The sequence below is a fragment of the Leptonychotes weddellii genome, chromosome X (genome assembly GCF_054177405.1).
Source record: "Leptonychotes weddellii isolate Sample4059 chromosome X, ASM5417740v2, whole genome shotgun sequence".
NCBI classification, from domain to species: domain Eukaryota; kingdom Metazoa; phylum Chordata; class Mammalia; order Carnivora; family Phocidae; genus Leptonychotes; species Leptonychotes weddellii.
Window position 1 is genome coordinate 30,321,416 of NC_138385.1, and position 14,720 is coordinate 30,336,135.

The 14,720-nt window shown below is 37.7% G+C and overlaps 1 pseudogene; it reads left to right on the plus strand.

The window, feature by feature from the left end:
• Nucleotides 1-693: 693 nt before the first annotated feature.
• LOC145717799 (elongation factor 1-alpha 1 pseudogene) lies at nucleotides 694-2,197 on the plus strand (annotated as a pseudogene).
• Nucleotides 2,198-14,720: the final 12,523 nt, after the last annotated feature.

Here is a 14,720-nt window from a genome sequence, read left to right on the forward strand (position 1 = left end):
TTGGTGATGAAGAGAAGACTGCTAGTACTAGTATATTACAGGCATCCAATAAATCTTTGTGCAAGGGTGAAAGGGAGGGAGAGAGCAAAGAGGGCACTTGAGAAGATAACCTGATGGATAAATGAGAAAGTTTCCTCAATCTGAGGATCTTACTAAAACCAAAAACTGACATTACCAATTACCCAAAGAAAGTTCTTTCTTTGGCCAACAAAAAGCTAGAAGAGCATGTCTAACTCCTTGAAAATTACGAATGGTACACAGTTATAAGCAGAGTTGTTGTTCTATGAATAAATCATTAATCTATTTCTCATTCTAGGCTCTAAGAACAAGGAGCACTGGGCCTTTGCATGCTGCTTCCTCTAATTGGAATGTCGTTCCCTCAGAGAAGTGGCTTCTAATCCTCCAGAGGATGCCATAGTCTCTCCATGAGAGTATCTCCACTCTAGTCCCAAATGCCTTTCCTCATGACTTATGTCTCAGTTTTGTAATTATACATTTATTTGTGGGATTATTAGCTTGTCTCCCCCCCACCCCGTTTCACTACACATCCTATGAGAAGATGTGACAGACCTGTCTGTGCTCATCAAAATGCCCTCAGTGCCTAGCACAGTGCCTGGCAAATAGAGGGTACTCAACAAATACGTGCTGAATAAAGGACCAAAAGGAAGGTCTAAATGATGAAAGAACTTCCTGCTTTTTCGCAACAGGTTTGCCGCCAGAACACAGGTATCGTGAAAACCGCTGCTCAACCTAAACCAAAATGGGAAAGGAAAAGACTCACATCAACATTGTCGTCATTGGCCACGTAGATTCGGGCAAGTCTACCACCGCTGGTCATCTGATCTACAAATGTGGTGGGATCGACAAAAGAACTATGGAAAATTGGAGGAGGCTGCTGAGATGGGAAAAGGCTCCTTCAAGTGTGCTTGGGTCTTGGATAAACTGAAAGCTGAACGTGAACGTGGTATCACCATTGATATCTCCCTATGGAAATTCGAGACCAGCAAGTATTATGTGACCATCATTGATGCCCCAGGACACAGAGACTTTATCAAAAACATGATTACAGGCACATCTCAGGCTGACTGTGCTGTCCTGATTGTGGCTGCTGGTGTTGGTGAATTTGAAGCCAGTATCTCCAAAAATGGGCAGACCCATGAGCATGCCCTTCTGAGCCACCCTACAGCCAGAAGAGATATCGTTAAGGAAATCAGCACCCATATTAAGAAAATTGGCTACAACCCTGAGACAGTAGCATTTGTGCCAATTTCTGGTTGGAACGGTGACAACATGCTGGAGTCAAGTGCTAACATGCCTTGGTTCAAGGGATGGAAAGTCACCCATAAAGATGGGAATGCCAGTGGAACCACACTGCTTGAAGCTCTGGATTGCATTCTGCCACCAACTCATCCAACTGACAAGGCCTTGCGTCTGCCTCTCTAGGACGTCTACAAAATTGGTGGTATTGGTACTGTCCCTGTGGGCCAAGTGGAGACTAGTGTTCTTAAACCTGACATGGTAGTCACCTCTGCTCCAGTTGATGTTAAATGTTAAAACTGAAGTAAAGTCTGTTGAAATGCACCATGAAGCTTTGAGTGAGGCTCTTCCTGGGGACAATGTGGGCTTCAATGTCAAGAACGTATCTGTCAAAGATGTTCATTATCCTGAACCATCGAGGCCAAATCAGTGCTGGATATGTACCTGTGATGGATTGTCACACAGCTCACATTGCTTGCAAGTTTGCTGAGCTGAAGGAGAAAATTGATTGTTATTCTGGAAAAAAGCTGGAAGATGGTCCCAAGTTCTTGAAATCTGGTGATGCTGCCATCGTTGATAGGGTTCCTGGCAAGCCTATGTGTGTTGAGCGCTTCTCTGACTATCCTCCTCTGGGCTGTTTTGCTGTTCGTGACAGAGACAGACGCTTGCTGTGGGTGTCATCAAAGGAGTGGACAAGAAGGCAGCTAGAGCAGACAAGGTCACTAAGTCTGCCCAGAAAGCTCAGAAGGCTAAATGAATATTATCCCCAATACCTGCCACCCCAGTCTTAATCAGTGGTGGAAGAATGGTCTCAGAACTGTTTGTGTCAATTGGCCATTTAAGTTTAATAGTAAAAGACTGGTTAATGATAACAATGCATCATAAAACCTTCAGAAGGAAAGGAGACTGTTTTGTGGACCATTTGTTTGTGTGTGTGTGTGTGTGTGTGTGCGCACGTGCGTGCATGCGTGTGTGTGTAGCAGTTTTATTAGTTTTTAAAATCAGTACTTTTTAATGGAAACAACTTGACCAAAAATCTGTCACAGAATTTTGAGACCCATTAAAACAAAAGTTTAATGAGAAAAAAAAAAGAACTTCCTAAACATAGAGCCTTGCACTGGAAAATGTCCATGCTTTCGGTGTCCTCTTCTTTAAGGCAAATGCAGATAAAGTGCAATTGAATGGAGATAACTTACATCAGACTCTTACTGTCCAAGTGCCACCTGTAATTCTTAGTTATTTCTGATAGATTTCTTGATGAACAGCTGAGATCCAGAATGTGGAAATTCCTTTTTGCTTAATGGCACTTCCCAATAGCTTTCTAAATACAGTTTTAATATTAATCCCCATTAAATGGGTACCATAGCACCTCTACCCAAAGCAGCAGAGGATTCATGTATGAGTAAGGAGAAAGTTAGGTTACCTTATTTTTTTTAAGTAGGCCCCACAACCAACGTAGGGCTTGAACTCATGACCCTGAGATTAAGAGTCGCATGCTCTACCGACTGAGCCAGCCAGGTGCCCCAATAGAGAAGGTGAAGATAAGAATTCTGAAGACATGGAGATGATAGAGAGCAGAGAAACCAGGTGTCTGAGTTCAAATTCTAGCTTCATTTTCTAGATTTGTAACCTTGACAAGTTACTTAACCTGAGACTCAATTAATATGGACACCAGTATCACCTACTACTAACAACTAATTCAGTTGTTCTGAAAATTAACTTAGTTAACATATGTAAAGGATGTAGAACAGTGCCTGTCACATAGTAAGTGCTCAATAAATATTAGTTGTTGTTACATTATTATTATTGCTCAATATATATCACCAGCCTTGTTCCAAAATTCAGTATTTAAGATCCAGAGAACATACTGTCTAAACCATAAGGTAATGCAGTCCACATTTGCCACTTTTATCCATTCAGTGGCTTCTCAGTTAAAGGGATATAAACTCACTTTGTAAGACTTTTACCTCTAGCCCCATTCCAGTAAACTAAAAGAAAATAAAAACATCATAGCTTAGTCTTTGTTCCCTCCTTCCCTACAACTCTCCCAGGCCTTCACCTCCCACTCACCTTCAGGAATGTCTTCCAATCACCTCATCCATTTTTAAAGGGAGGATTCTGTTCCTCTGTATCTCCTGCAAGCACTGACAAGATAAGCTGACAAGTCTCAAGCAAATAAGCTTATAGGGGCCACCCACATGGGTTTGTTTAGTTTGCAACCAACTCATACTATTTACCTACAAAAAATATCTTTGGTCTTATCCAGCTGTGTTTGAATCAGCTTAACTTCCAAGGAGGTTACATTTCAGATAAAAAGGAAACATCATTCCTTCTGGATTATATTCAAAGAAATACCCATCTGCATGTTAGGCCCTGCAGAATGCCACTGTGTCTGAAAGGGTGGCCTAAAGATATCTTTGCATATTGCGAAGTAGGGGACACAAGGCTAAGCCCTGGTGATTTTGTTGATTAAAGTTCTTAGGGACAGAAGGACAGTTGCTTCTTAACATTTCTAAGTTTTGTTTGTTTAGATAAGTAATGATAATATAGGATATCACATGGTGCATACCAAAAGAGAAGTATAAACAAATTGTTCTGCCTTCATAACCCAGAGGAAACTGTAACCAGGGCCTCTAGCAGAGTTTTTATACTCCAATCCTAAAACACAAACTTTGGAGTTCAAAACATGCTTTCAATAGGAAGATTTACATTGTAACTCTTTGGATTTCTGAGATCAAAGGAGGTGTTTTCGGTGCAGAGACAAACATCATACTTTGTGAACAATTAATGGAAAAGAGTATGTTGGTCTTCCTGTCTAATGGTCTGAGTTGCTGCTAATTTGCTGTGTCCTTGGCAAAAACTTCACCTCTCTGGTACAGATATTCAACCTTACAAATGTTTTGAGGGAGTCAAATTAGATAAAATTTGAAAATGCTTTGAAAAAGTTTCAGGCCCTCTACTGCTGCCTGGTGTTATTATCATATAGATTGAAGTCTTTCGAGAAAAATTTGCTTAACTCATAACACTGAGTTAATATATATGCTGTTAATTAACTTTATTACTTTTTTATTTTAAAAGGTCATGCATATCAACTTCTGTTCCTAGAAATGTAACAGATTGGATATCTTTTTAAAAATCCATTAAAACCTCCAAGAAATTCTGGATAAAATATAACAAGCATTCTATTAAATTCGCAGTTAATCTAACTATAAAGTTAAAAATACTCATGTATATGATCCCAAGAACGAGAGCAAATTTTAGAGCCAGGAAGGAAGGGAGTGAGAGGATTGGGGGAAGGAGAAGAGAGAGATACACACACACACACACATGTAAAAATCAGAGAGATAAGCCAATTATGAAATTGCAGCTACTCAAAAGAGATTTACTAACATAAAAAAACACCCAAACTATTTGGCTTAATAGCCAATAGAGAAAGAAGTTTGCATACTGTGGTTAATGGGAATTGAGATACCACATAAAACTAGGAATCTCAATGTTCCACACCTCAGTGAAATGGCAGACTGGAAAAAATCCACCCACTAGCAATGACAGAAAGTTGAAAAGAATTCTTATCTGTTCCAACCTAGCCTTTGATGGAAAAATATCTCCTCTGAGAATTCAAAACCACAGGCCTATAACACAGGTTTGTGGCTAAATACGCACTTTTTGCATGTTCCTTAAAATCCCAACCTAAAAAATTAACTTAACATGGCACTAAATTAGTAGCTCTCTGATGTGGCTAGCAGAAGCAAATGCAAATTTCTGTGAAAGAATGAACCATGGACCTGCACCCTAATGGATTTCTACAGATAAAGCCCCATGCATGTGACCACACAACTTCAAACTGTAAGGCAGTCAATCCAGTTAGCCACCACAGAGTGTTAGCAGATAAAATAAACAATAAAATTAGATCCTCAAGGATATGAAATATTAAATTAATGGATACTGAATAGAAAATACAGAAAATGCATGGTGAGAAATAAAAAAATAACAATAGTCAAAACTTAGTCAAGGAAAATGACATTATTTTTAAAGGCCAGCTATATTTCAAAACCAAATAAAACATCTAGAAATGAAAAAAAAAAGTGAGCTAAAACATTAAATCTCAATAAATGGACTAAGCAACAGGGTAGACACTAATAAAGGGCAGATCTGGGAACTATTAGATCTGAAAAAAATTACCCAAAAATGCAGTTCAGAAAGATAAAGAGATGGAAAATATTAAAAAAGAAGTTTAGAAACATGGAAATAGAATGAGAAGGTGCAATGGGTATATGATAGGAGTCCCAGAAAAAGAGAATTCTGAGAATGGGGGAAAGATAAGAGGCAAAAAATCATGACTGATGCCTTTGGGTTTAGGAAACACAATGAAAATCACAAGCAGAATAAATTTTTAAAAGTCCACATCTGACATGTCATAGTGAAACTGCACAACACCCAACCAAAAAGATGTTATAAATGGCCAAAGAGTAAAGACAAAATACCTTAAATCAATGACTATTAAACTGAGAGTAGACTTCGTCAGAGTAGTAACAGAAAACATGACAGGGTAACAGTAACTTCACGATGCTGACAGGATAGAGCTCTTAACTTATGATCTGGCATTCAGATTAGCTCTCATTCAAAATTCACCTTTCTGAAAAACAAAAATGGAGAAAATTTACATAAAACAGACCATGAAAAGGGAATTTCTAAAAAAATATTCTTTTTAAGTAGGCTCCACGCCCAAACACAGGGTGTGAACACATGACCCCGAGATCAAGAGCTGCATGCTCCACCGACTGAGCCCGCCAGGTGCCCCCATGAAAAGGGAATTTTATAGGATGTACTTTGGGAATAAAGAAAAGGGAGCCTTCCAGAAGGAAGGCTCAAGACACAAAAAGTAATAAGGATTTGTATAAATATAAACAAATGTTAATTGAATAAAAAATAACAGTATCTTACTAAGGGAGTAAAGAGAAAAATAAGACAAAACTAAAATACAGGACACTAGTAACATGTAAGATGGAGATAAAGTGGTCAGAGTGAAAGCATTCTAAATCTTTAGATTGTTCAAGAGAAGCCTACAAATAGTGACTAACTTTAGACTCCATTAAGTCCTCATCTTAAATTTTTAATAGCATCCACTAAAAGAATGGAAATAGTGTATTTACTTTCAAATTATTAGAAGGAGCATGAGAAAAATGTATAAAGGAAATGATAAATATGTGGCCATCTGGTCAGAAGCCTGGAAGGAAAAGGACTGGCAAATCAGAGACAGAAAGGTCTGGAATAGAGGCATATGAACACATGGGAGTGGGTACTAAATATCAAGATTTTGTGTATTATATATTAATTCCCAGCAGAATGCATCCCCAATGGAAGACACACTGAAAAAAACAATCAGACAAAATAACTCAGCCAGTTGTCATTAGCCAGCCATTGTCATCAGCCACACCGGAAATGGCACAATGGGGACATGAACAGATCGGCAAAGGTGAAGGTTATATAAAGGCCTCCCAGCATATACTTCCACTCTCCAAAGCTAGTTTAGCCAGTAATGCCTCTGAATCTCTATTCTTTCAGACACCAACACTGAACTCCTGTTACGGCTCCATGTCTCAAGCAGACCAGCAAGCCACTTAGGGGCAAGTCATCTACATCATACCCATCTATTTGAGAAAGGTCAGTGGCTTCTTCTCACAGGGATACATATTTCTTCCAGGTATGGGCTTGCCTTTCTTGTCTGAAGAGCCTCAGCCAGCACTGCCATCCAGGGGCTGAAGGAAGGCTCAATCCATGGGCACACAATATAGCATCCAACATATCACCAATGTACAACAGTTGAAAACAAAGAAGGTACAGAAATGGCCCTATGACCATGGTAACCACAGTCAATATTGCATACTGCACCATCCAGGGTCAACTGGCTTTATGGAGCACTGGAACAGTCTTCTAAGGGCACAGCTAAAGCAAAAGCTCAGTTGCAATGCTCTGTAAAGAGTGCCATCTTCCAAGAAGCGGTAAATGTATTAAATTAGAGGCCTTTAAATGGCACTGTGTCCCCAGGAGGAAGGCTAAATGAGTCCAGAAAACAGGGGGTCAAAGCAGGAGTGGTCCTGTTACAATCACTTCCAACGAGGAGGACTTCGTGCTTTCCATCTTTACATTTCTAGGTTCTACATGGTGTGGGGTCCTGGTCCCCAAGGGGGGTGAACTCTTGTCAATGAACACTTTTTTATACTTTTTTTAAAAAAACAACTATATTGAACTATAATTGGCATACAATAAATTTCACATGTTTAAAGTGTACAATTCGATAAATTTTGACATACTACACAAGCATGAAACCATCACTCCAATCAAGCCAATGAACACATTTACCTCCCTCAATTGTTTCCTTATGACTCTTTGTAATCCCTCTCTTTTGCCCCTCCTAACACTTCCCACCAAGCAACCAGTGATCTGTGCTTGTAACTATAAACTTGTTTTCATTTTCTCAAATTTTATATAAATGGAATCATACAGCATGAATTCTTTTTTTACTTTATTCATTCAGCATAGAGATTCATTTGTGTTGTTGCATTGTACCAAAAATGAATGTACCACAGTTTGTTCATCCATTCACCTGTTGGTGAACATCTGAATTGTTTCCAATGTTTGAAAATTTCATATAAAACTGCTGTGGATATTCATGTACAAGTAATTATAGGGAGATATGCTTTTATTTCTCTTCTGTAAAGACTTGTGAGCAAAGTGGCTAGATGATAGGTGTACATTTAACTTTCAAGAGAAGTGGCAAACTGTTTTTCCAAGTGGCTGTACAATTTTACATTCTCTTCAGCAGTGTGCAGATATCCAGTTCCCGCACATCCTTGCCAACACTTGGTATAATGAGTCCTTTAAAGTGCAGCCATTCTACAGGTATGTAGTGGTATCTCATTGTGGTTTTAATACCTATTTCCTTAGTGACTGATGATGTTGAATATTTTTTTCTGTGCTTATTTGCTATCCATAGATCTTCTTCAGTGAAGTATCCTAGTTCGAGTCTTCTGCCTATTTTATTATTAGGTTGTCTGTACTTTCTACTGTTGAGTTCTTTATATGGATAAACATTCCTCATCAGATATATGATTTGCAAATATCATATCCTAAGTCTGTGGCTTGTCATTTTATCCTCTTAACAGTGTCTTATGAAGACTTAGACAAATTTCGAATTTTGATAAGTGCATCTTTTTTTTTTTTCCATTATGGACTGTGTTTCTGTTGTATCTAATAGAGGATAGTAAATTTTTTTCTCTAGAGAACTAGATAGGACACATTTTAGGCTTTTTGGACCATATGGTCTCTGTCACAACTGTCCAACTCTGCTTTTGTAGCACAAGAGCAGCCAAAAATATACATAGTGAATAGCAGGGATATGTTCCAATAAATCTTTATTTATAAAAACAGATTGTAGGTTGGATGTGGACTGCAGACTATTGTTTGCCAGTCCTCCATTTAAGAAAGCTTTATATTTAGGTCTATGAACCATTTTGAGTAAATTTTTAAATGTGTTACAAGGGATAGACTGAAGTTTACTTTTACATGTGTATATCCAATTATTCCAGCACCATTTGTTTAAAAGACTCTCCTTGGGGCACCTGGGTGGCTCAGCCGGTTAAGCGTCTGCCTTTGGTTTAGGTCATGTTAGGGTCCTGGGATTGAGCCTCAAGTCCGGCTCCCTGCTCAGCGGGGAGTCTGCTCCTCCCTCTCTCTCTGCCTCTCCCCCCTGCTCATGCTCTCTCTCTGTCTCTCTCTCAAATAAGTAAATAAAACCTTTTAAAAAAATTAAAAAATAAAAGACTCTCCTTTTCCCACTGACTGAATTCTCATTGCACCATCACTGAAAATCACTCTTACATACATATGTATGAGTCTACTTCTGGACTCTTCATTTTGTTCTGTTGACCTATTTGTGTATCTTCACACCAATGCCACATTGCTTTGATTAATACAGGTTCATAATAAGTACTGAAAACAGGTAATGTTAGTCTTCCAATTTTTGTTCTTCTTGTTGTTTTGGCTACTCTAGGTCCTTTGCATTGCCATGAGAATTTTAGAATCAGTTTGTCAATTCCTACAGAAAAAACCTGCTGGGATTTCAATAAGCACAGAGCTGACTCCATAAATTGATTTTTGGAGAACTGATAAAGTTAACAATTTTGAGTTCTACCCATATACTCCGGCCACCAAGAAATGGGTTACCTAAATTTGCATCATGGACCTTCGTTGACTATCAGGCTCAGCTGTAGCTCCTCTGGGTCCACCACCACATTTGTGTAAAGGCCACACTCTCCCTAGGCTGCTCCTAGCCAAAATTGAAGCATGGTAGGGAAACACACACAGGCCTGTTCCAGTAGACGATGGGTATTCTCTTAACGGGCAGGAATTCCTAGTCCAGGAATACCCATTGCCTTGGCCAAAACTTTCTTAGAACAGCACTGCAGTCTGAGACTCTTCCTTATTCATACCCTTCTTTCTTTCCTTTCTTTGCACTCTCCTACAGGGGTCAGACTTACACCACTGTATGAAGACACTCCCTGTCTACAAATCCTTTCCCTTGGTCTTTCCTAAGTATTTCACCTAATAAGTCTCTTACATGTCTAATCCTGCCTTGGCATCTGCTTCCTGAAGAATCCAAAGTAGCACCTATGGCGAACATTTTGTGGTTTGCACTACTGCTTAGTCAGAACTGGACAGTGCTCTAGAGAGCAGGAAGGAATTGAGCAGCACAATCATTTTAGTGGTAGTGAAGACTAACTTACCAAATCGTTCCACTTATATGGTATAAATGCAATAGATGGTTGCATAATAGCATTTCATTTCAGATTGGTGCCCAGCATCCATTTTCTTACCTCTCTTCCTGACACAATTTATGGTTCCTGAGAAACTCACAGATCCAGCAATTGTAAATATTGGTTGAGGAATACTTCACATTATTAAACAATTCATTTTATCCCTAAAGGTATATATGCAACTGTCTAGGCATGGCATGGATAAAATTTATTTACCATTTCTTTTCTTTGGTTATTAATGCATGTCAAACTAAAAATTTGTGAGTAATATCACTTTATATAAATATTTAATAAGGTTTATTTATATTTGAAAAAATTAAAACATTCAAACTATATAATTTTGACTTAAATGTGTGATACTTTGCTTTTTAATTTTATTAATCTTATTTTATAAAAAAATATGAAAAATAATTTTATTTTTAACTTATTTAAATATATATTTATTTAAATATATTTATTATATATTTAATATATTTATATATAATTAATATATTAATATAATAAATATTAATATAATAAATATAATATATTTAATATATTTAATATAATATATTATATATTTATTAAATATATATATAAATATATAATATATTTATTTAAATATATAAAATACACTCAAATTTTACAAATTTGGAATACATTTTTATTTTAATACTTCAAGTCAGAACTGCAAGTGGAACACAGATTGTGTGAAAATCTTGATTAAAACATCCTAATAGGGGCGCCTGGGTGGCTCAGTTGTTAAGTGTCTGCCTTCGGCTCAGGTCATGATCCCAGGGTCCTGGGATGGAGCCCCGCATCGGGCTCCCGGCTCCGCAGGGAGCCTGCTTCTCCCTCTCCTTCTGCCTCTCCCCCTGCTCATGCTCGCTCTCTCTCTCTGTATCTCTGTGTCTCAAATGAATAAACAAAATCTTAAAAAAAAAAAATCCTAATAGTGATATTTTGGCAATGAAAGCAAGAAAAATAGTGTTACTAAAACAAATATATACTAACTTATGCATTCTGTATGCATTTATTACTCACCAAAACACCACCAGACTGTAAACAAAAAGTCAGATACGTAAAATAATAGTTCACTCGTTTGGGGCATTTTACTAACTTTCAGCATAGAAAACTATAGTTATACATGTATGTTTTGATCTTATTATGAAAGCAGAGTTATTAAAGTAAGAGACAGAATATTATTTAACTTTTTGTTACATCTATATGCAACTTTTCAATATGTATAAAAATGGTACACATCCTTCTGTTGGCATGCTTGTTCTGGATGCTGCAAATGTAGGGGATAGGCATGGCTTTCATTGTGAGTGTGGAAGGATCAAGCAGAGGTCTTATCAAGAGCTTCTAGAGTTGGGTCCTCCCCTTCATTCCTTGATGAAAGTGAGAGAGGGATCAAAATTCCCAGGAGCAAAGACAGCTCAAGAACTGCCTCTTCACTCATACCTGTGATGATTTCAAAAGAGGTCAGGAGAAAGGAGGACCTGATAGATATGCAGCTTTAAAAAGGCCCCAGGCCACGGTCCTAGGTTTTATCATTTTCCTAGGTTTTATCATCTTCTTTCCCAGATCAGGAGAGCTCCACCCTAGCTCCCGATTTCCTGCTGTGAATTTAGCTCTACCCCTCCATATATGCAATGCTTTTGGCTCCCGTATTCCACATAAGTCAAATTTTCAGTGACTTCTGCCTGTATCTGAAACTAGAACTCAGTTATGCCTGTGCTTTCACCACCAAGTATGTCTCTATTCTATTTCTGGTCCATGGAGTAGTTTATTTTTTTGTCACAACCATGTCTTTCTGAAGTTATTTTTGTATTATCATTTTTATGTGTTTCAAGGGGGGCACAGGGAAGATTAAGGCATAAACTCATTGTGCATCTTTTCCTACATTTAGACTAGTAATGACAAATCTTGGTGCACATTTATTTGTATTCATATTTCTTCTTTTGTAAATTTTTGGCTCATAGAGTTTGCCCATTTTTTATTGGGATGTTATTATGTGTGTATTTTTTTAATTGTCACTGATCTGCAAAATTTCTTTATATATTAAATGCATCGGCCCTTTATCTGTCATATATTTGCAAACATTTTACCCCAGATTGCCATTTGCTATTAAATTTTATGATTCATTCAGATGGACAAATGCTTAAATTTGTATATGTTTATTTTTAAATTGTAAATAATCAAATTACAATATTTTCTTTGTAATTATTATCTCAATTTATAGCCTATAATATCAGTATATTCTATAGTTCTACTGTGACCATGAGGTTTTTCTTAATGTTCCCTTGTCAATATTAAGAATCCTTTGTTTGAAAGATTTTTGCTGTCTTTGTTCCCCCTAAATAGTGGCAGTAAATTAAAGAACCTACCAATTTCTACCTACAGTGCATGTTCAAAAGCTACATAATGTAGCTGCATTATTCTGATTCCCTCCTTTATGACTAATTGAATCTACATGCACAAAGACATTTTGCACAACAGCTGGAGAATTAAAATTTATTAAACTCCCACTGCTGATCACTATTTCTTTCTTTCTTCGTGACAGATCTCAAGTTGTCAGAATGCAATGGCAATGTACATTACAAATAGAAATCACATTACTGTGAATTCAATTTACACACATCTTTATTGGAGAAAGACACTAATCATAACCTACCAAAGAAAACACTGTAGCCTAGAGCATTCATATTTAATCCTTCTTAATGCAAATAAGGCAGAAATGTTCCTGAAGTTTCAACAAAGTGCTCTCCCTGTGTGAGTCAGCAAGTACCTGTTGGTTTCCTTCTCCGTGGATTCTTCACTTAAAAAAAAAAAAAAAAATGTGACTTAGCTAAATTCAATGGTCACTTCTCATTTGTTTAATTCTCGGCTGCATTGTCTTGTCTACCTTTCAAGGTTTTAATTCTCTGTTTTTATCCTGAGGCTTCCTTTCTTTTTCATGGAGTATAATTGAAAAATTACTTGGTTTAGAATAAAATATCAAGCATTAGAATCCAAAGTAACAATTTCCAACTGTGTGACCTTGGTCTAGTTATATAATCCTCCTGAGCATCAATATCACAAAGCTGTTATGACAATTACATGAGATCACATATGTAAAAATATCAAGCCTAGCACACAGTGACTAATTACTAAGTGGTATTGAATCCAAATCTAAATTTACACATTGACTTTAGGAATTCACCATGGTTCAGTCCTAAGCTCTCTGTTCTTTTCCCTCTAAATTCATCCACTTCCATGTACTACTTCTTCAAAGTCTAACTGGCACCCATCAGATCTCTTCCTTCACTGACCCCAAAAGAATGGTGCACCATTATGAGGCAGCGGATTTATTACAAAATCAACTTACAGTTGTTGATATTTTGTTTTGGGTGGGTTTTTTTTTCTTTGAAATTTTGTTTTTAAAATATTTCCCATTGTGTATGTTCAATTGCACCAACTAAGATGATCAACTTGAGGAGTCATAGGCCACGTCTTCAGTTTTTGGAGGAGTTGCTGTGAAGCATAATACAATGAATGTGGCACTCCATAACACACAATGTTTTACATATCCCTTCTTAAATAAATGCTTCAGCATTCTGTCTACTTGCAGACTTGACTTAACTAATATGACAGCCTCATGAATCAAAACCAATAAAATCATTCTGCTTTTTCAGCAGCTTCAATGATATAAAAGTATACTTTCCATGTTATGACTATGCAGAGGAAGGGCCAGGTAAACTATAAAGGGGCAAGAAAGGAGACAGGCAGTCCACCAGCTTAGTGAGGGATTGATTGCTGGTGAGCAGTGAATGAGAAACGAGTCAAACAAGTTGTGGAAGGAAAATGATGTGTAGGGAAGTTAAAAGAGGTCTTTTTAAACTACATTTCTAATAAATAAAGGATAACACTTCATACTCATTTACTAGTCTGTCATCATTTTTCTCCATGAAATTCATACTTTGACCTCTATGCACCATATAAGTAGGCCCTCACCCTGCCACTTCCCTGCCTGCTGCCTTAGTAGCTATTAAGAAGCAGGTATCACAGCTACTTTAGAGTGAGTAACAAAAAGAAAGGAAGGAACTGACAGGTAAGGTGTAAGGGATATCTGATCTGGGAGAAAAGATGCCAGGTAAAGTTGGGGCTCCCGGGTGGCTCAGTTGGTTAAGCCTCTGACTCTTGGTTTCGGCTCAGGTCATGATCTCAGGGTCATGAGACCCAGCCCTATGTGGGGCTCCAGGCTCAGTGTGGAGTCTGCATGAGATTCTCTCTCTCTCTCTTTCCCTCTCCCTCTCCCTCTGACCCTCATCCCGCTCATGCATACACTTGCTCTCTCAAATAAATAAATAAATAAAATCTTAAAAAAAGATTCCAGGTAAAGTCAAGAGTATAGGGATTTTAAAGATCTCTTGTACTGCATTGAGAAGTTAATTGTTTTTCAAAGCTGCCCTCAGTGGTTGAAGGGGACCTCTACCTAGAATCTGACCATATCCATTTGTATGGAGACAGGTAAAACAATGATGTTCTAAGAGCCAGATGAGAAGGCTGAGAAGTTTCTTCTGCAACACACCCTTGCCCTCTTCTCCATCTGCTGATCTCTCTCCAGCTTTTTTCCTTCCATTCCTCTCCTCAACTCTCCATTTTTTCCTACCGTTCTGCTGATCT